At 48.4% G+C, this 23,515-nt stretch overlaps 1 protein-coding gene across 4 annotated transcripts in view; it reads right to left on the reverse strand.

Annotated features, from left to right (window-relative positions):
- Positions 1-23,515, reverse strand: part of LOC147701087 (uncharacterized) — a 79,922-nt gene that overhangs the window by 15,844 nt on the left and 40,563 nt on the right. Inside the window, exon 1 of one of the 4 annotated variants that reach the window (XM_086929873.1) lies at positions 921-1,008. The exons of the other annotated variants lie outside the window; for them this stretch is intronic. The gene's annotated coding sequence lies outside the window, so the exon portion shown is untranslated. Of the gene's footprint in view, positions 1-920; positions 1,009-23,515 lie in introns of those variants that run through there. 4 annotated transcript variants of the gene reach the window in all.

Genomic DNA, 23,515 nt, shown 5'->3' on the forward strand with positions numbered 1-23,515 from the left:
CCCAAATGAACATTATAGACAGCGACTACACTGAATACTACCAAGATTTTTCATGATGTTGCCAAGGGAGAGAAGATGACAAACTGCCCCTAATCCCCATCCCAGTAGATCAGAAAGGCCCATTTATAGAGGTCCGACTTCTTGGTGAGGATAGAAAGTTTCTACTAGACACTTGGGCCAGTAAAACAACAATAAGCCATCAAGAGGTCCCAGAGGCTCCTCTCTCGGGTTCAAAAAGTATTTCTCTGGGTTTCTCCGGACAACCTGTGACAAACACCACGTCAAAACCACTGCCCTTGCAGGTTGGTCCCCTCACGACAACTACAGATCTTATATTGACAAAATCATGTCCAGAAAATTTGCTTGGTATAAAAACATTGAAAGAATTAGGAACTGTTATTGTTTGCTCACCTAAAGATGTCAGACTATTTCTATGAGATTTTAAGGGCCACTACACAAGTAGAGAATTAGACGAGCGTTTGAAAGATTTGCCACACACCCTTTGGGCCACTGATTCCACCACAGTAGGATGTATGGAAATAACACCTCACAAGGTTACACTGAAAGAGGGAGCCCAACTACCACGTATAAGACAATACAAAATTCCACCTCAAGCTGAACAAGCATTAATGTTAATTATTCAGGACCTAATACAGTCAGGTGTGATTAAAGAAACAACCTAAAACATTTGCAATTCCTCTGTTTTACCAGTTCATAAAAAAGTGGAACCAGGAACACCACCTGTCTACAGACTAGTGGTGGATTTGAGAGAGCTCAATAAATGTGTCATTCCACAACACCCTGTGGTCCCAGACTTCTTCACTTTACTCACAGCCATAGATGCAGAAGCAACGCATTTTTCTGTCATTGACTTAAAAAACGCATTCCTCAGTATACCCATTCACCCAGACAGTCAATACCTTTTTGGCTTCTCCTTACAAGGACGAAGTTTCCAATTCGCAAGAGCTCCTCAAGGTTTCACCGAAAGTCCAAGTGTATATAGCCAAGCGCTGAAAAGACAATTGGATACTATTCAAATGCCCACGGATACAGCCATACTACAATATGTTGATGATATCCTCATTACGGCCAGATCTGACGCAGCATGTGCTGAAGCATCACTACTAGTACTAGAATTCCTAGCTGCAAATGGCCATAAAGTTTCCCCTGGTAAGCTCCAATTTTGTTTACAGCAAGTGGCATACTTAGGGCACTTGCTGTCAAAGGAGGGTAGGCAGCTTACAAAGGAACGCATCCAGCTCATACAACAAATACCACAAAAAACAACACAGAAACAAGTTCGAGCTTTTGTTGGTCTCACCTCATATTGTAGACAGTGGATCCCGCAATTTGTCTCTTAAAAAGGCTATGTGTCAAGCCCCAGTGTTAGCAACACCTGATTACACCAAAGATTTTACCTTGTTTGTAACAGAAAACTCAGGTACAGCACTATCAGTCCTGACCCAACTTCAAGCAGACAGACATAGACCATGTGGTTATTTTTCAAGTACATTAGATCCAGTAGCACAAGCATTACCTGCATGTCTACAATCAGTAGCAGCTACTGCACAAGCTATTAGACAAAGCGATGCTATTGTATTGGCACATCCTCTGATAGTCCAGGTCCCACACGCTGTAGAACTTCTGCTAAACAGAACGCAAACACAGCATCTGACAGTAGCCAGACTCACCGGATATGAGATGACGCTTTTTCAGCCACATATTGAGATTAGACAATGCAACATTTTAAACCCAGCAACACTGTTGCCACTGACCTCTCCTACTGAACAACTTCACAATTGTATTGACATAATTGATTTAGTGACCAAACCCAGAACAGATTTACAAGATACTCCCCTTTCTAAGGCAGAAATGACACTTTTTGTTGATGGTTCTTGCATGAGACTCCCCACTGGAGAGCTAGCAGCAGCCTATGCTGTCACAAATGGTACAAACACTTTGGAAGCACACAAGATAGAGATACTGTCGGCACAAGCAGCCGAACTCATAGCACTAACACGAGCATGTCACTTAGCATAAGGAAAATCAGTTAACATTTACACTGATTCACAGTACGCTTTCGGGGTTGTACACAACTTCGGCACATTATGGAAAGAGAGAGGAGTCCTCACATCACACGGGTCTAAAATACAGCATGCTACACTCATCACTGCCCTCTTAGAGGCCAGTCAGTTACCAGCGAAAATTGCAGTATTAAAGTGTAAAGCGCACACAAAAGGAACCGATGAAATATCAAAAGGAAATGATTCCGCAGACAGTGCAGCCAAATTAGCAGCAAACACAGAATTGACTATACTACACCGCCAATACGCAATACGAGACCCCTTTTCTGACATCCAGGATGTCTAAAGTCACACCACACCACAGGAACTGCTAGAATGGAAGGAAAAAGGAGGGGTCCTTACAGATCAGGGTTGGATGACACCTGAAAAAGCAGTATGGTTTCTGCCGGATGCTATGGTACAGGTTATAATAAACGCCATACATGGACCAGCGCATCTGGGAGAAAAAGCAATGTTAGACAGCATACAGAACATATGGCACAACAAACATTTGAGAGCTGCAGCCAAACAAAAAGTTAAAACGTGCATGATTTGTAATCAGTTCAACCCAGGTAAAGGCACAAAGGTGGAGCAGGGTGGATTACAAACCCTGACCATCCATTTGAAGTTCTCCAAATGGACTATATCCAGATGGAAAGATGTAGAGGTCACAAGTATGTGCTAGTTGTAGTATGTGCTCTGACCAGATGGACAGAAGCCTATCCTGTCCCAGATTACACTGCAACGGCAACTGCTAAGCAACTAGTAAGAGACTATTTCCTGAGATATGGGTTGCCCCGCGTCATCTACTCAGACAACGGCCAGCCCTTCTCCTCTGAACTCATGAAGCAAGTGTCTCTTCTGTTAGGGTACACTTGGAAATTTCACTGTTTAAGACATCCTCAAGCAGCAGGTCTAGTAGAGAGACACAACCAGACTTTGAAGACAAAATTAGCCAAGATATGTACAGACAAAGGCGTGGACTGGATGGTAGCCTTACCGGTTGCCCTCTTCTACATGCGTATGGTAGCACATTCCAGAACTGGTCTAGCTCCGTATGAGGTGGTCTTTGGCAGACCACCAAATATGTGGGGTACGCTAATGCCTAAAAGAATTACTGATGTAGACAGCAGAATATTTACTGATTACCTGGCTTCCTTGATGTCTGCACTCCAATCTTGTCGTTCACAGGTCGTTGCAGCCTTCCCTGACAAAACCGCCCCTGGAGAACACACCATCCGACCCGGCGACTGGGTGATGATAAGAAACTTAGACAGGACCAGTCCTCTTCAGCCCAGGTGGAAGACTCCGAAGCTCGCGCTCCTAACCCCACGGACGCCGGTGAAGGTCGAAGGCAGGAAGGGCTGGCTACACGCGAGCCACTGCCGGAAATATTTTGGACAAAGAGACACTGTTGCCGGCGACACTGCCAACCCTAGTGACATTGTAACAGAACAATCTTTTGTGCCCTTGGAACTGACCCCACAACAAGAATATAAATCAAAGTTGAGGTCTGCCATCCGGACTCTGGCTAATTAAGTCCACTGGGCGCAGGTCCAGTGGTGAAGCGGTTGGAGCATGGGGATGGATTTAAACACCTTGACTATGTGGGAAAAAGATAGAATGAAACGCAGAAACAAGAACTTTAAGAAATTGCGTAGTGGTTCTATCATATGTTTAATGATATTGTTTTTCTTCATAACCATTATGACGTGTCTTGGTTGGATCCTCCACACTGTTTTTCCTCCAACACCACACACCTCTCATGCACCCAACAGCACTCAGGAACACACATATCATGACCTACCCCCTCATGAACAAGCCCATAGACTAGCCTTGCAAAACAATACCTTTATACAGATGTTACACTACACTCATCAGGCCAGCAATAGCACAAATTGCTGGATATGTGGCCGCCTCCCACCTCATCAGAAAAAGGGAGGGATGCCTCTTTTCCCCTTTCTATTTTCCTATAATGGGACTTGTGATGCCTGGTTCGCCCTAATAACAGCTGACGATACTACCCCCACCTCCTGCCCTGACTTTAATAATTCATGCAAGAATGGGTGGCCTTGGAGGGACTTAAACAAGGTACTTAATGCTGCCTGTTACCCAAATGAGGATGGAAATCCTCAGGTGACAGGTACAGTCCTAGAAAGTGAAGAATACAAGCAAGGGAACATGACCATGTCCTACAAGATGTTAAATATCAAACCTAAGAAGAATGCTGGTCCCCCTTGCATCTCGGTCTCACCAGTAAAAGGACACCTGTGGGTCCAGAAAAATGGCTCTGTTCCATTAGGACACAGTGACTGTCATACCACTATAAGCTTTGAAGACAGAGGAAAGTCCTCATTTCTAGCATCTCGCCATACTTATTTCGTCTGTGGCCAAACATTCCTGTTACCCCCTGTCTTTGTGGCCCAATCCACTTACCACCGAGACCTCCTAGTGCCCCATGTCAGACATAAAAGAACGATCGATACCTCCTTGGTTGACCAAACAGAAACCTCATGGGAACAGTATACAGATTTTAACAAAGGGTTTTTCTTCTTTGTTGGCCCTGTACAGCACAGCAAGCTTATACGCAGGATGACAAGGACCTTAGAGGCTGTTGTAAACCAGACGGCGTCTGCCCTGGGGAGCTTAACCCAGGAGCAGTCCGCCATACGATTGGTTACTCTCCAAAATCGCCTTGTCCTTGACATCATCCTGGCTGACAGAGGCGGAGCCTGTAAAATTATAGGCTCTAGCTGCTGTATATTTATTCCCGATACTTCCCCATCTGTATACACGGCCATAACAAAATTACACAAGATAGCCGTAAGTTTACATCAAGAACCTGGCACTTGGACGTGGTCTGATTGGTTCTGGAAGATAATATCGTCCTGGGGATGGCAACTGCTGTCACCAGCAGGTATAATATTCCTGCTAATAACTGGATGCTGCCTTCGCATCCAATGTGGTCCTGCCCTGTGCGGTCTATGCGCTGCAAACTGCATTCCTAAACCACTTGTCCAGCAGAGAGAAAGGGAAAGAATTATGCTACAAGAATGTATAGATGATCTCATGCAAATTGAGATATAATGTAGGTACACTCTGGGGCAAGGAGGGAATGTGGAAATAAAATTGACAATTGTGCCCCATCATTTCCCTGTTTCTGCCTGACAGCCATTTTTCTCATTCAGACAAGCACCCATTTTGTGTGTTACATCCATTTTGTCTTCAGACCCACAAGCAAGACACCCTGCCTCTGGCACCCCCGTTCATTGACCACACATTTCTGTGGTTCTGCCAATTCCCAGAACCAGCAGATAGTTCCTGTTTTAAGAAATAGTTCCTGTTCTTTACTGCAAGCCAGTGAGCAGATGGTCTCTGTTTTACACAAGATAGTTCCTCTTTTTTACTCTTGTGGTTCAGCCAATTCCCAGAACCAGCAAGATAGCTCCTGTTTTACACAAGATGGTTCCTGTTCTTGACTCTAAGCCAGAGATAAACCCCCGAATGAGGAAGAGCCTTCAACTGAAAGAGAACACATTTCCACACATCGCATGCCCTCTCACGAGACACAAGACACGCCCCTACCTTGACACATCTGTTGGAAATTACTGCTTGTCACTTCCCTTTTTCTTGTCACTTCTCTTTTCTTCTTTTGCCTATTGACTGAAAACTGTATAAATATTCTGATGTGTGAATAAAGCTGCAGACCACTCCTGTACCCGCTTGGCGCTGGAGCTCTCCCCTTAACTCGAGTTACTGGACCCTTTTTTGTACTCGAGCAAAACGGACTCCTCTCTTTGCTTTGACTGAAATTATGATTATTAAGTATAGAAATTCTGAGATGAGGTAATATTGAATTAGTTTACCACAGCAGTCATGCGCTGGCTACCCAGAATGGTCTCTATGATGTTGGTGATAAAGCCAATGAGTTGCTTGCATGGTTAGAGAGACAAGACAAAGGACGGAACTGGATCCTTGAGGACTCTGACAACAAGGGGAAGGAAATACTGGGAGAGACTTCCTGAAAGACCTGACCCTGCCAATACTAACAAATGAGGACCGAGACGCACTAGACCAAGACCTGACAGTAGACTAAAAAAATAAGTCAAGAGGAACCTTGCAAACAGGGCAAGTGACGGGGTCCAATGAGCTCCCCTTATAATTATATAAAAGCATGATGGATAAAATCAGGGGAGGTTTCAGACTGCCTGAAAATAAGGGTGTCTCTCAGAGGAACAAAGAGCATCTGAGGTGGTGGTCATCCCAAAAAAGGACAAACCAGCAACTGAGTGTGGCTCTTATAGACCTATCTCCCTGCTTAATTTTGAGACTAAGGTCCTTGCGTACGCCCCCGCCAAAAATCTACCTGCTGACAGTAATTGCGACAGTGGATCATCCTGATCAATCGGGCATTATGCCACACCAGGGAACGCGCTTAAATCTCCGACACCTTAATGGCGTACCACATGAGACAGGGGATTCCTTTGCTGAACCAGTGGCGTTGCTGTCAAGCTCTTGTATGTGGCCCCTCTAGCGTGCATGTGCGTCAATAATACAGTCTCCCGAGTCTTTGCCGTCCAACAGGGATGTTCCTTGTTTCCTATGCTCTTCTCATGTGCGTGGGTTCGCAAGGACCTCTCATATGGGGTATTCCAGTTGATCAGGAGTGGGATGAGAGAATCTCCCTCTACGCTGACGTTTTGCTGTAGGACACGTAATCAGCCTTCTCGAGTGAACGAATCCTACACATTTTTCTTCTTCTTTGATAACTTTATTTCGACCACAATGGGCCATAAAAGTACAGATTAAAAAACAAACATTACTACATTATAGTTCCGTTTTGGATAAAACATAATTTAAGAGTATAAAAACACATTCATATATATATATACACCTATTTACAACAATAATACACTCATGGCTAAAAATAGAAATAAACCATCCAACTAGTTACCAAAGGAGTTCATAGCATATGTGGAATCCTTTTAGTCTCATATTAGGGCGTTAAAAAGGTTCTGCGTTTTATCCACATTCCATTTAAAAAACGGGAAACAGAGAATACAACAGGGGGGTGGGTGTCATATTTCAGCACTCTAAGTGCATTTTCACAGTTGCGAAATCCCAAATTCCTACAAATAGGTTTCACCATTACGGGACGGCCCATATGCCGGACAAAAGAAGAATACTTGGCTTTCATTTTCAAGCGAGTGTCCGCACGCCGGGCACTCACTACTTTTGTTCACATCCCATTTGCTAGTGAATGACCTGAGTGGCAAACTGCCCATTATTAGTTGCATATACAACTTTCTCGCTTGGGCTGGATAGATCATATCCAGGAATTCCTCCTTCCTGTACTCTGCTTTTATAACGAGGAACTGAGTTGTCAGTCTGCTGGCTAATGTACTAGCATAAAGAATCATCAGATTATGCTGCCTATACCTATTTACTAGGTCGACCCTGGTAAGATAACAGGATAACTCCGGAAATTCCCATAGCTCAGAAACACCAATCCTAGCGCAGAAGTTCTTGATGTGGGATAACCATGGGATTTCCTTTGATTTGGATGCAAACCACACCTCCTGGAACTCTGCACGATATGAGGCCAGTTCTGGAACAGACCACAGTCTTCTCCAATAAGTGAGTGGCCTCAGGGCCACCTCCTTTTCCACAGGCAGTAGCCCTAGGTCCAACCTTAGTGGGACCAAGGGAGTACTAACAGGTAAGCCAAACACATTTCTCATAAATGAGTGTTCGACCCGTACCAAGCTTTTCGGCCTGTAGTGGCCCCAAAGTTCCGCCCCATATAAGGAGGCTGCTCTTGCTTGTACCCTGTATAGTTCTACAATGGGGGCTGCAGGCTTAAAGGCAGATGTTCTGTACATTTTGGTTAGTCCACCCACAGTCTGTGTCAGTTTCAAGGCAGACTTAGCTAGCTGGACCTCCCATCCCAGGTGTTCCTGGAGGGTAATGCCTAGATATTGTAAATGTAAATGTAAATTGATACTTGTATAGCGCACTACTCACCCGCAAGGGTCTCAAGGCGCTTTGTCACTGTGTAACCCATCCTGGCTTTCCCTGTGAGGCGTCCACTCCTGGGCACCCCCAAGGTGGAGGCCAGGCATCTTTAGCGTTGTGGGGGCCGTTGTGGAGATTAAGCAAGCTATTGCCCAGAGCAAAGGTCTTTACTCTCTCGAGGGGTATCCCATTCAGGGCTGGGTTTGGTTGCGTCTGCCTCGAAGGGTTAAGAATCATAAATTTAGTTTTAGCTAGATTGATCTCCAGACCACTTAACACACAGAATTCTGGGAAGCCATCAAGGATGCGTTGAATTCCTGTGGCTGGTCGGGACACCAGTAAGGTGTTGTCCGCAATCATTAGTGCAGGCACTCTACCTGCGGCTAGTCTCAGGGCATCCGTGTCCTTAATGCCAGTGAGATGTTTTATAAGCCCATTAATATATAGACAGAAGAGAGTGGGGGCCAGGACACATCCCTGGCGCACCCCTCTTTGTACTGGGAATCGTGCTGACAATTCTCCCGCTTTCTCACATCTCACCTGAGCAAAATTCCCTGAATGCAGCCTAATCAGAACTCCCAGGAGAAAGGGTGGCATACCAAGATCGTGGAGAACTCGCCACAATTTTTCCCTGGGGACCAGATCAAAGGCAGCCCGCAGGTCCACAAAGATGAGGTAGAGGCTGCCACCCTCCACACTCACTGATTTCCAATAGAGGACCTGGAGTCGGAAGATCTGGTCACTGGTTGATGTCCCTGTTCTGAAGTACTCAGGATCTTGTTGTCCTCTTCCCATGTCTGGATTCTTTCCAGAATTATTCTCCCGAATACCTTCTGTGCTATATCTATCAGGCTAATGGGCCTATAATTTGAGGGTTGCAGAGGGCAACCTTTTTTCAGTTCAGTTCATAGGGCTTTATTTCGATAAAAATATCATAAAAGCACACATTATATACAACACATTTACATAAAAACAATTTGTTAGCAATTCATTATTTTTTTAAATCTAAAAACTTAGACAATAAAATTGTGGTTACAGATTTTAAATTTAACCATGTTTTAAAACCAGATTAAAAATTTGGTGTTAGCCTTTTAGCCCTAATGGACCATGTCCATGCTAAAAACTTCGAAAGACCACAAACATATAGTGGCCGCGTGGCCGACATTAAAATCCGGTGTGCCTCAGTGGAGTGCCTAGTTCCCATAGCTTGGCATATAGGTTTGAGCCACCTTCATCTTGGGTGGGCATAAGCCGGGCAAGCAAACAGGATATGTAGTACAGTTTCTATACTAGTTTGACAAATAGGGCAAAGAGTTGTTGTCTGAGACGGGGTTTCCAGTGAGCAGTTAGGGCGCGCACTGGGAGTGCCCCTACCCTAAATCTAAAATATGATGCCCGGTCATAAGATTTCAATACAAAATCTAGATATCGTTCCCGTAATGGTACATCTTTATGCCTTAGGAACTCTTCCGTCAACCTACCAAGAGTTGGGTCAATACAAGTTCTGGTAGCGACCCATTTCCAATAAAGGATCTTAAGGGTCGCTTTCGGGGGAGAAGACTGAGTATCCCAGGCTTCAGTAAGGCCTAGCTTGCCAAGTAAAAATGTAACATCTTTGAGCCATTTTATCTTATGCCATCCCACCATTGTCATAACTTCCGCTAGCCCCTTCGCATAATTGGCAAGTTCCGGTACTCGCCACAGCCGGGCCCATAGAAGTAATGGCCGAAGTTTAGCAAGATCACTGATGGGATGACATCCTAGGTCAAGCAATAAGGGAGTCAGCGGGGTGCTCTGTGGAAGGGACATAATGGCCCTTAAAAACTTGTTTTCAGACCTTACCAGTAGATCTATATTAGAAGTGCCCCAAAGCTCTGCCCCATACAGGGCAGTACTAACGCCCTTTGCCTTAAAAATGTCAATAACAGGGGCTATCGGTCTTGTAGAAGAGAAGCGCTGCTCTTTAAGGAGGGCCCCCGTGACTCTCTTGTGGGTTAATAGCATTTTACAAAGGTGCGGGGTCCACTGCATAGTTTCCGATATACGAATACCTAAATAGTCGAATACGCTGACCCTCTCTAGGGATACATGGTTAGTACAGGGGGGCGCCCAATTTTTTTGGGGGGGGTCAAGACCAGAAATGTCTTGTCAGTATTTATTACTAGGCCACGTTGGATGCAAAAAGCCTGAAAGTTATCTAGGAGGCCTTGAAGGCCCACTGGGGTCTTAGATATTAGGAGCGTATCATCGGTGAATAATTGGGTAGGGATACGCTCCCCCGCCAGGGATGGAGCATCTGATGGTTTAAGTAGCAAGTGCTCAACCACCCCATTCACATACAGTGAAAAAAGGGTCGGGCAAGGGCACATCCCTGGCGGACCCCTCTCCCCACCGGAATCCTATTAGTTTTCTGCCCCTTTGTACCCCACCTCACTTGCGCAGAGTTTCCTTTGTGAAGCCTTACTAGAATAGACAAGATGTTGGGTGGAATCCCCATGACTGACAGCACCCCCCATAAACGTCCTCTAGGCACAAGGTCGAAGGCAGTCCTTAGATCAATAAAAACAAGCTAAAGGCTGCCTTTGCCTATAACAACCACTTTCCAATAAATAAGTAGTAATCTAAAAGCCTGCTCTATAGTGCCTGTGCCAGCTCTGAAGCCCGCTTGATAGTTGGAGAGAATCTCATTGTCCTCAGCCCATTGCAGAATTCTTTCAAGCACCACCTTCCCCACAACTTTCTGGGTGGAGTCTAATACACTTATTGGGCGGTAGTTGGAAGGGTCGTCCCTCTGGCCCTTTTTATAAATAGGGACGACCTCGGCCCCCTTCCCGGACTCGGGAATTGCGGCACCCTTGTCAATAGCAGTCAAAAGAGTATGAATAAGCTTCCCCCATTTCGGCAGGTTAGAACAAAGCAAGTCCCCAAGAATACCATCAGGGCCAGCTGCTTTTTGGGGCACAATGCAACTAATTGCGTATTCAACCTCCTTGACTGAAAAAGGAAATTGATTATTCTCTCTGGGTACTACTTGAGAACTGCATGGAGCGGAATCACTAGGAGCTTCTGGCTGGCAAGAACACAACTTAGAAAAGTGGTCAAATCACACCTTGTCACTGTCAGGCCTATTGCTCACTCTTATAGTTCTCCAGAACCGGCCTGCATCTCGCCCTGCGCTAGCCTCTTTTAATGTTTCCCAATACAGGTCCTCCCACACCCTTTTGGCGTTAGTTACCGCTAAATAGTACTCTCTCCTGGTGTACTGGATCAGAGGTTGCGACTTCATCTTGACAGCCTTAATTAATGCCAACTTCTTCTGCCTACAATCTGTTGTATACCAGCCCTGCTTTGCCTTAGGCCTCTGGGGCCCTTTTGCCCTGCCCCCACATGTTTGTACCAAGAATAAATTTCCTATGGACTTTGTGGTATCCTGGAATACCAACGTAGCCCGGGAAGGGTCTGGATGCTCCAGAAGGGACACTTCCATCTCGCTTAGTGAGGCTGCCAGTATCATTCCTATAGCCTGGACCGTTGCTTCATCTAAGGCAACTTTGCACTTGAGGCGCCTTCCGCAGTTAGATGGAAGAACTTCTGAGGTGGACTTTACTTTTCTGGAGGCATAAGCCGCTTTGGCATGGCCACAGGTGCTTTAGGCTCAAAGACAGCGAGTTGTGATCGCTGTCTACAGTTGGTACTACTACCATATCCTGAATATAGTTCCAAAGTGTTAAATCGAGGAGAATATAGTCAATCCTTGATGTATGGTCGGGCCTATTGTATGTGTGGGCACCTAAAGGATGTGAGGCGGTTCTGCAATTCGCTGCTCTTAAACCATATTCAAGCATCAGCGCATTGAGCTGGATCTCCCACTGCGTCCATTTTGTTATTGGTTTGATCGCTAACGCTGGTATGCCCCTCCTAGAGTCGTCCTCAGTAAGATCAAGGATGTCCTCTACTGCAAGGGGCTCGAATGTGCAGTTAGGGTCCCCCGCAACCAATACATGCGTGCCACTACCACAATCTCGAATAGATTTTTCTAGCAATGCTACTGTCGGGGAAAAGGAACAGCATTTAGTGCTGCTGGCATATATATTAAATATATCAAGAAACCTCCCCCTGCCTGGGCCTCTTATTGAGATCCCAAGAATGTCTGGCGAGCTGCACTGCTTTTGTGTGATACTACATCCCAGGGAGATGCTCACCCAGGTGAGCTGTGCTCATGACAAGGTCAACTCGTCATGTATAATGGGAAAATCAGAGAGCCAGCGCAGGACGGGAAAAGCCTTAGCATCCAAGTGGTTAAGATCCCACCGGACATTTTCTTTCAAAAGGTAGACTGAGAACTTTGGCTCCTGTTGTGGGATGGTGGCGCTTCGCGCTGAGTAAGGTGCAGAGAGGAGTTTATTAAGGTGGACCGGCGGTCCGGAGCATTCTCAAGTATTACTGGGCCAGGCAACTGATGGCTGTCAACAACTGGGTTTTTGTGGACCGTGAGGATCCTGCTTACCGGGTAGATAGATTGGCCATGGGCAAGAGAGGTTACCCCACCCCGGTGCTGTATCGAAGAAAGTATGAGTACACCCTACCAACTCATACCCAAACATTGGTAAGGGTCTGGAGAGAGGCTACCAAGTGTTTAGGCTGAGAAGGTAAGCTGACTGAAATTACTCCACTGTATGATGGTGATCTCTTAATTGCAGCAGGAGTATTGCAGGGCTTCACAAAATGGGGATTGATTAGCTTAAAGCGGCCGGGCGATGTGTGGAGGGGACAGGCGCTTTTGTCCTTCACGATCCTACAATAAAAGTATAAATTAGGTGACTAAAAATGGTTCTGAAATTCGAAGGTGGATCACGCTCTGCAAGGTCACATCTGGCAAGGGGAGCTGTTGCCTGATGCAACCCCACTGGAGGACCAGCTGCTAACTAATCTAATCTAACTAATCTAATCCCCTGACCGAAAAAGCAATCTCAGTCATCTATAGGAAGTTGATCTACAATTCCCTGGATCCCTTGGGGTCGCAGAGAGCTATGTGGGAGAGGATCTAGGCACGCTTGGAGATGGCGATTGGGTTGAGGCCATTCAGGGTGCCAGGGAGGTGGCAATTAGAACTCGTTCTGGTCTAATTTAACTACAGATCCTACATAGGACCTACTACTCCAGAACTTTGTTGCACCGAATAGGGCGGGCGGCCACCTCTCTGCGTAAGGGAATGCGAGGGAGGGGCTTTTTTTTAATGTGGTGTGGAGTTGTCAGGTAATTCAATGCTATTGGGTAGAGATCATGAGAATAATGTCCCAGTTCATGGGACTAGCGATCCCCATGGGGGCCAAATGGCGCCTCCTGAATATCACGAGTGAGGTGACGTGGCATAGTTTTTGCAGAATATGACTGGCCCTGGCTTCAGCGGTTGGCAAACGTAATATTGCACGGGGTTGGGGAGCCAGCTGACCCCCCAGGGTGGAGGATTGGGAAGCAGATCTTGATCAACGGGTGGACACAGGGTGTATCTCAGCAGGGGCTGCCCTTGTAAATGGGAAAGATATGGGAGGGATGCTAGAGCTACCAGGCAATGTGACGCGCAATGAAGTAGTGAATGTTAAATATGTACCATCCTTGCGACCTAGTTTTATGTAGTGGGATTTGGCCAGGGAGTATCAGGAAAAGCCAAGCTATGTTACTCACTCCATATTTGCAGACTTTGCCCTTTAGTTCTAATCACTCTCACTAATGTGCACCGTATTTTCGTTGTCAACACCATCGATTGAGCACAAGTTCAATAAAAAGAGTTTTTAAAAGTACCTGTGTCTTGGCAAGATAAGCAGTGTGCTGGACATTTATTAACTCGAGTCTGTTGATCTATTGTTGAGCTCTGAGTTCAAGCTGGTCGACATTACAAAGCTGAGAATATTGTGACTGTTCGCCCTCGCTAACTTGAGAGTCACATGACATCAAAGGAAAGGGACCTCAACCCAGTAGCCGCTGCCTATCCTGTGGCCCTGAACATAGAGGCGGGACTGAAACTCCCTTGCTTTGTCAAGCTGAAGCATTTGGCCGTTGTATGTTTTGTAGACCGCAATCCAGTATGACATAATTTAACATAACCAGTAACTTATTCAACTGAACTTGCGGAAATAACCCAATGCGACATGTATAGCAGGTTTTTTAAAAAAGTCTGCGTTAAGGTAAGGAACACAGCAGCGTCTTGTCATTTACTTATTCACATACAAGAAATCACATATAGGCAGCATTCTAATTAACTCTCTCTTTTCTCCACTCCTCTATTTGTCAATTATCAAGACTATGGGTTTGATTTAAAGTCCAAAGGGGCACCCGACTTGTTAGAGATCCCTGTGGCGCTCTCTGTCCCTTCAGAGGAGCAGCAGCCATGGTGGCTCCTCTGAAGGCACTGCAGGGGTGGTGAGCGGCTGCCAAGTTTCAGGCGGCCATTCACCAACTTGTGTGTTTTTCAAAAATAAGCTTCCAAAGCCGCAGTTTGTTTTTAAAAACCAATAACTAATCACCCTCACACCCTTGGAACTTTCTCCCTGATTAATTTTCTCCCAGGAAGTGGGGTTCATTTTAAAAAAAGATTCTCATCACGACTGCCAGGTATTCCCTGGTGGTCCAGAATAAGAGAAAAATACATCAGATTGCTTGATCTAAAAAGGAATGGACGTCCGATGTATTTAGACCAACGGCACCCAAGAAAGGCTGGACACATGACAATCCACCTGACTTGCACTAGGTCAGGCAGACCATCTGTTTGTTGGACAGGATACTCCACCACGCTTGTGAAGGAGTACTCTGCTCACCAAACTCTAAATCAAGACCTCTATATTTTCTGTGTTATGCATATATTTCTAGGTCCGCTTCATTATGTCCACCAGTCTTTCTATGATGTACCTGTTGTACGAGTTACTTACCTTCGGTTAACGATTCTAGCCGCAGATTCCTTAACGTGGAATTATCCTCAGGCGTGAAACTGGATCCGGAAAACATTTTGTCACAGCATCTCTGCGCACAGGGGGGGGGGGGCAGCATCACGCGACTCCGACAGGCGTCGTCCGCGTACGTGACGCCAGCGAGGTCACATAAGTCCCACCCCGGCGTGCCTAGAACTTTTCCGCGCTACAATGCGGAGCCAGCAGAGAAACTGTGGGAGCATGGGAACAGTGTGTAAAACAGCAGAAAAATGGAACAGAAGGAAGGTTGACGGAGAACACAATAAAGAGCAGTGCCAACACTGCATTGCCCAAAAGCAGGGAAAGAAGAAAGAACAGAGCACAGCCCTGAGCAGCCACCCTGCCAGTATGAAAACAGTACCCCCCTTAAGACAAGGAACATATGCAAAATGTCAATGACAACATGCAGCAGGACTACAACCCCGACCAAGACCCATCAAGGGGAGCCAGTTCCAAGACAAACAGGGAACAACAGACCTCCAAGGCAACCCTGCCAGGGTAGGGCATGGCCAAATGATCCAACCCCAGAGGGTAGCAGAGGGGCCAGGACCCTCAGGAACAAGAGGGACGAAAGAACGCCAGCCTCAATCCTAGAGCAACCAGAGCAGAGGGGCACAGGAGTACCTATAGACCCAGCCTCTACATTACCACAGAAGAGGAAGGAACAAAGCAAGACAACATCTTAGCGAGAGAGCGAAAGAATGCACTCACTCATCATAGCCATCCACCGGGAGGCGAGTGCAGAAGGGCAAGCCAAAGGGTCCTAGCAGAACGGAGAGGAAGGAAACTGCGGATAGAATTGTCTCTACCAGATACATTGTTACCGAAGGTAAGTAACTCGTACATGTGATAGAGACTACTAGCTGCAGATTCCTTAACGTAGAATAGATATCCTAGCCATACCCACGGGAAAGGAGGGTCTGCGGAAGGACCCCACCAGCCTGGACATAACAGAGGGTCCCACAGGGGACTAGTCCAATGGACAGGGGGAAGAGCCCCGTCCTCCCAGGCAAGGGGGGAACCCCCACAAGCAGAAAACCACTGACCCCAAGAGGAGTGTGGGAAGAAGAAGAAGAAGAAGGAGAAGAAGGAGAAGAAGGAGAAGAAGAAGGAGAAGGAGAAGGAGAAGAAGGAGAAGAAGGAGAAGAAGAAGGAGAAGAAGGAGAAGAAGGAGAAGAAGAAGAAGAAGGCCTGTTCACTCTTAACAGAGAAACCAAGGGCAAGGCCAGGGAGGCCGAAGCACCCTACGCCCCTACAAGGCAACAGAGCTTCGATCCAATGGAAGGGCAAGGAAGAGGCAGAAGAAAAACCTAGAGGGCCCAAGGAAACGAGTAAAAAGAAGGCGAGCCCACCATAGACGGAAGTGGTACAAAAGTGAGTGGTGATGGACGGAGCATCTGAACCAATCAAACACTCACACCCAGTCAACAGTTCTGGATTTAATCCATCACTGTTCTTGAGCCCACTCTGCCACCCCAGTTCAGACATGGCCATATGCAAATCAGTCTGACCCTGTGCCTCATGGGAACAGTCCAGCCCGAACTGCCAAGCCATGCCTTCCCTGGACCGGAAACAAGCTTCCGAGGACCGGTTTCTGGCATTTCAGCCGTCTTCAGCCCGGCTTGCTTGAATCCAGTGGCAAAGTGAGCAAGGGACTCACAGTAGTGTGGCTCACTGGTTAGAGGCGGCAGACCCGAGAGCAGAGGACGGCCCGGGACCAGGGTTCGATTCCCGACGCGGCAGGTTTCTGGACCAGGGTCAGTGGACTCGATAATTCTCTCGCCTCGGTGCCCACTCTGATCAGCGATCACACTCGGCAACTCTGGGCATTAGCTTGCCTCATCTTCACTAACGGCCCCACCAGACCGCCGGGGATGCCTGGTCTCACCCTGGAGATACCCATTAAGGGACCATCTCTCAGGGAAGCCAGGAAGGGTTTCGCAGCGGTCGAAGCGCCTTGGGACCCTACGGGTAAGTAGTGCGCTATATAAATGCCTATACATACATCTGAGCATACCCTGCCAACTTATGGCGAACAAAGTGGTACAAAAGGGGGTGGTGATGGACGGAGCATCTGAACCAATCAAACACTCACAAAAGAAACATAGACGGAAAGGCAACAGACCAGAGAGTGAAGGCGGCAGTAATGAGCCGCCGGAATCAGGGAGAACAGCCCCGGGACCCAGGAAGACCGGGCCGGCTATGCCGGACAGAGGGAGAAACACAGAACCAACCCAGGCTCAAGGACAGGAGCATGAAGGCGAGGAAATGCCCGGACACACTACTAGGAGGGGTTCGCGCACACGACCCAAAGAAGCATCAGCAACATACATAAATGCCGTGCAGAGCAGAGACCCGAAGGCCACCAGAACTCCCTAGCAGAGCGCAAGCGATATAACAGCTACTACTAACTTACATCGGGTACATTAAGTCCCAAGACATGGGAACTCTCTTTGGAAGAAACTTCTGCAGCAGAGGAAAAAACGAAAGAGCCACTGGGAAAAAAACCCGCAGAAGGCTTGTCAAGCAGGCCAAGAGAAAAACAGAAGGCCTAATCTAAGGGCCAATTCTGTGCGGATAACTCAAGCAAAAACAAACACAGTCAACAAAGGGCAGTCCAGCAGCCAACAAAGCCACAGTCTCAGCAAGGAGGACACGAGTGGCCATAAAACATACCTCACAGCCAGGGCAACCTACCCAAAAGAAGGACCAAGAACCCGATCAACTCAGCAGTCACTGAGGGGGAGAAGGAGAAGGAGGAGGAGGAGGAGGAGGAGGACGGAGCCCTGCCAAGAACCTCTGGATGGCGGAGTCTGCCGGGGCATGGAATAACAGAGTGCTATCGAATGGAAGATCAACCAGCCGCTCCGGAACACATCAGGGAACACACCGTCCCGAAGCCAAGCATGCCGACGGAGGGCGACCGAGAAAGCCATGGCACGGCCCACCACCTCTGAGGTGTCAAGAGCGGAGCTGAGAATAAACGCTGCTAGCTCCCGGCCATCAAATACATGATTCCGTAAGTCGACCTGAACAGTCTCCTGTGAAGCGGCGGATCCCAAGTACTCAGCCGAGTCCTACAAAGAAGAGGTGGCTCTAACCACACACATAAGGTGATAAGGGCCCGCAAAGCATTGCTGGTCGAGGCGAATATGTTGCGCCCCCAAGAATCCAGAGGCGCCTCCCGGGACGGCGGAGACAACAGTGGCGGCAGGGAGGAAAAAGCAGTCCGCAAAAGTGGACTGGAGGCAGAGAGGTGGAGGGAAAGACATGCCGGGTCACGTGGCGCTGGAAGGTGCCAGAGCAGGAGGTGTTGGGGAACCGGATCGCCTGTGGCGGGACGCCCCCATGTCCCCATCAGGGAAGAGAGGAGCGAACCTTCAAAGGGTAGCAATAGCTCCCTCCCACCAGAGCCCTGGTGGAGAACCTCCAAAAGATGGTCTGCCGGGAAATGAGCAACCGGGTCACCCATGCGCAGAAAACCCACAGCTGTGGACCCTGCGTGAGCAAAGGCTGCACCCGCCTCCATAGGGCCCCGCAGTGGAGAAAGCAGCTCCTCTGTGGGCGACCGCTGTAAACTAAGGTGGCCGCCCCCGAAGCCAAGCGGGGCGGGCAAAGGCCAGACCTGGAAGTTAGGAGGAGGAACCAAAGAGTGGGGGACCTGTTGCACCTCCGGCAAACATCACGGACTGAAGAATGGCGGGGAGCCGCCTTTTGATGACACTGGTGAAAAAACCACCACGCGGCTGTCTGTCTCCAGTGAGGATGACACTAGCAGGGACCCAATCTCCGGAGAAGAGGGAGCGTCCGAAGACGAATCCGCGACTAGACGCCTGTTCAGCGCCGTAGAGTCTGTAGCCTGAGGCAGGACGTCATCACCTTCTGGTGCCAAAATAGACGCCGGACAGGGCTTCTCCAAGTCACGCAGCGCCGGTGACCAGAGCCGAAGTGGCCAAGGGGCGTCGCCGGACCGGCACCAACTCGACCTCCAATGAGGCAGCCGACTGCGTGGAGGGACGAGAGGGACCAGGGGAGTGACAAGAAGCCCTCCGCCAGCCTCGGCCCAGAATGTGACGTTGGTGGTCTGCCAACCCATGCGGCGTCACCGGGGCCGATTCAACCTCCGACTCGACATCCGACGAGGCTGCCGCCTGCATGGAGGGACGAGAGGGGCCCGGAGGGGACGGAGGGTCCCCGTCCAGCCTCGACCCAGAGCCTGGAACGCAGAGCCTCCGCCCACCGCCTGGGCCAGCAGGCGCCGGCACTGTAGCGGCATCAGCTCAGCCGTGGACAAGGCCGTCGCCTGTCTAGAAGGCCGAGCAGGGCTCGGGGATGCGACCCGAGCCCTGGTGACCTCCCGCGACACCATATGGACTCCCGCAGGAGTTTGCGGCGAGGCAGAGGCGCCGTGGTCCGAAGGAGGGACCTCCGAAGGGCCGAACCCCAACAGCACCACATCCTCCAAACCTGAGCCGAGCCAGTCGACGCCGGCGATGCTGCCGAGGGCCCCGATCCCCAATGCAAGGGATCTGCCGACGTCCCAGGAGGGGAAGGAGGAGGAGACGCCAGCGAGGCCTGCAAAGCCGCCGCATATGTCTCCATCTGGACTCTCGATGCCCCCTCACCAGGAAACGGTGGATGGGAGGACGACATGCGGGGACGCATCACCTGCGGAGAGCCCACGCCCCTGGCAGGCCGAACTCCAGCCCCCAGGGACAAGCTGCGACACTTACCCAAGCGACGCTCGTGCGACATTGGGGAGGGATGAGGACGCCGACGAGGATCTTCGCTTCTAAAACCGTCTGCCGAGGCCGATCGAGGGGATGTAGCCGATCTTGAGAGACGTGCCGAGAGTAGTTTCTTACGGCGCAACTTCGGCTTCAACTGGTGGCACACCTCACAATCAGTGGTGCCGTGATCTTCCCCTAACATCACATGCAAATGAGCTGAGGGTCCGTCGCTGACATAAGGCCCCCCTACGACGTGCCAGTCTTAAAGCCCGAAGGCATTCACACACTGTTCCACCAAAAGATATCACAATGATGAAAGAAAAAGGCCCGAACAAACACCGGATCTGCGTTGCACGCGGAAAAGGAAAAAACTGACATAGGCCCGCCAGGGTGGGATTAATGTGACCTCACTTACGTCACGTACACGGAGACGCCTGGGCGGAGTCGTGTGATGCCATCTCCCCGGTGTGCAGGAATGCTGTGGCAATAAGTTTTCCGGATCCAGTCTCACGCCTGGGAATAATTCTACGTTAAGGAATCTGCGGCTATTAGTCTCTATCAGATACTGAGGCTTGTGTGTTTAGTACAGGTTTAATCTTACGGTGTATATGGGTTTATTTGAACCCTGTGGTTTAATCTGCACTTGTTGTTTATGCGGTGTTGTCACACCCTTGTAATTATAAAAGGTATGTTACAGGCGACCAGGTGTCCCTTGCCCGTGACTTCTGAGGAAGTAATGGTGCACAGTTAACAGCAGCAACATTGCAAAGTGTCAAGAGCCCAATTTAGAGTTCGCTGGCCGGGTGACTGGCCGGGTTACTCAGACACAAACGTGACGGATATCCTGGCTGCGGTATTGCAAGCACTACTGAATATAATATAGGGGAGCCTTGTTTCTTTCTTTCGTACTTTCTATTTCTCTTGTTTTTATTATCTTTATTTTACTCTTTTTTTTCTCTTTCTTATTGCTTTTTCTGTTTCTTGATATTTCTGGTTTATCTTTCTTTCATTTCTTAATTTAAGAGTGCTCAGCCTCCTAAACCATTTTGTTCATTCATTTGTATCTCTTTTTTCCTGTCATGCGGATGACTGCACAGATATCCTTACAAGTAGGATGTTTGAATTCTGCATGAACCTTTTTACTAATGGTCCTAGTTGAAGGTGTCATTTAGAAGTTAAATATATGTTTCTGATGTGAGGTAGGGTGGGTATGAGTGAGAATGTGTGTGTGAGAGAGAGAGAGACAGAGAGAGAGTGTGTGTGTCTGTCTGTCTATGTCTGAGTGTGCGTGAGTACTTGAGCGTGGGGAGCCGGTCTCACTATGCTATACCAAAAATAGGCATAGTGTGCAGAGTCCAGTGGATCCCCAGAGATTTTACAGAGGCTAAAGTAGATAATACTAATGCTCTTTTGTAGTAGTGTGGGGGAGCAGTTACACATATACAAGGGAAGTTTTAAGCATTTGTTGTACACACAGTGGTAATAAATAACACACACTCAATGAATAAATCTGAGACCAATTTATAAAATGACACTTGGTTAGATTTATTTTGCGGAACCACAGAATTTCATCTAGAGTAAATACCTTTTGCAATAAAAATTCTGTTCAATATAAAAAGTGGCCAATTAGTGCAATTTCCAGACTTTCCAATGTTAACCTATGGGGTGAAGAAAACATTCAACATACGTACAGGAAACATCTACTTACAAGACCATTCTTCTGAAGTTAAGGTTAGTATTGGACAAGGTCAGTTCAGAACCAACAGTGCACCACCAGCGGCACAGGGGCGTCCAGGTGCAAGTGCAAGTTCAAGGTTGGAAACCCAATATAAATTAAGGGGGACTAGGGCAATCGGACAGAGGCTGCTTACAGGTAAGTAACAGCGGCTTGGGGGAACTAGTCTCTGGGGGTTGAGGCCAACACTGGACATGGCCCAAGGCAGCACCATGACAACACCACACCACCAGTGGCACAGGGATGCCAGGGTGCAGGATGCCAACACAGCATCAAAGACAGGCCAAATTGGAAAAGGTCTGCAGGTTCGGGCCAGGAGGCCGGTCGAAGGAAACCAAAAGCTGTCATGGTAAGTTTCCATTCTCGGGGACGTAGCAAAACCTTTTGTCCTCTTCACCAAAGCCCAGGACGGATGGTTGCAAGGGTGCCTTTTGGTGTCAGAAAAAGCTTACCAGAGCAGGTCAAAGTTGAGTGGGTCTCCTTGCAGATGCTGCAGGTAACGTTGAGGAGTCCAGAAGAGGTCCGCTCATGGTGGACGCTCGCTCTACACTGACTGGGAGCGATCCTCTAGAAAGGAGCTAATCTAACTAAGGGCTGACCCTGAATGCCAGCCTATTTGACACGATCCACCAAGATCCCATGGTCGACCCTGTCAAAGGAGGCCGAGAGATCCAACAGCACCAGGGCCTGAGGAGTACCCCTGTCAGCCTTCTCTCGCAGGGAGTCCAATACCGCCAGTATTACAGTCTCCGTTGAGTGGGCAGGCCGAAAACCAGCTTAGTGTCAGTCGAGATAGTTGGATTGTTCAATAAAATTGGACAGGCACTTCACCACATGAGCCTCCAGTACCTTTGCCAGGTATGGGAGCAAAGAAATTGGGCGGTAATTCAACAGGATATGGGGTCTGCCCCTTATTTATTCAGAAGGGGAACCCCAATTGCCTCTTTAACTGCCTTAGGGACACAACCCTAGAATAGGGACTCATTCAGAAAAGAGAGGGCTGGACCCGGGAGGCCGGTGAAGGCTTCTTTTAGGACGTGTGGTGGGCAGCGGTTCGTAGGGGATCCAGATTTTACTTTAGACAAAAGGTCCTGGAACACCTGTGTACAGTAGTTCTCTGCAATCTTCTCTGCTGGTGCACATCTTCTTAGGTCATCAGGAACTGAAGTTCATGGACGGGATGCCACCTAAAAACTAGATTTAAGGGTGTTACAAGGGAGTGACAGGTGGTGTCCAATGGGCCCTTTGCCTGGGGTGTCTAGGCTCTCTAACATGCCCACCTTCTGGGAGAGGAGGACACAGTCCTAGCCCTAACTGGATAAGACCCATCATCTTCAAGATGGTGGGCACTGAAAAGTGTACTTGACCTAGCCTCCAGCACCCAAGTGCTGGAGTTGCCAGAGGCACTTCTCCTCTTCAATCACAGGTTTCCCACCTGTCCTGCCGCCAAAATGGAGGTGAGGACAGGATGGAGGCCAGCTCCTTCGAACAGGAGAGGCTGGGGTTGCATTACAAAGGAGGCAAGACCTTTGAAGCTCCCCACCACGGATGGCTCTTCCTGTCCAGGGGAGACGTGAACACCTCCACCCAGGAAAGGCATTTTTCTCAGCCTCAGGCACTCTCCCCTGAGGTCAGAACACACTCTGGTGGTAGCAGGCTGGCTCAAGCAGTCAATGACCACACTAAGGATTGGTAGGTTTCAGGAGACCCCTCTAAGGGGCCCTCTGTGTGCAATTTTTAATACAATCTACCCTGGAATTAGTGCAAGTTTATTATGTTGAGATGCTTGGTGCCAAATATCACATATTTCAGTGAAGCCATCATGGAGCTGGCAAACTCATAATGACGAGTGTCCAGCCTATGTACTTACTATGACTTCCCTGGTCACTTACAATATCCAGGAATCGACTAGGAAGGATATTGCAGAGGCATCAGAGACATTTCATGCAGATATGCCCTCACAGGGGGGATAAGATGTGGTGCAGCAGCCAGAGCTGCCGACTCGGG

The sequence above is a fragment of the Lissotriton vulgaris genome, chromosome 7 (genome assembly GCF_964263255.1).
Source record: "Lissotriton vulgaris chromosome 7, aLisVul1.2, whole genome shotgun sequence".
NCBI lineage: Eukaryota > Metazoa > Chordata > Amphibia > Caudata > Salamandridae > Lissotriton > Lissotriton vulgaris.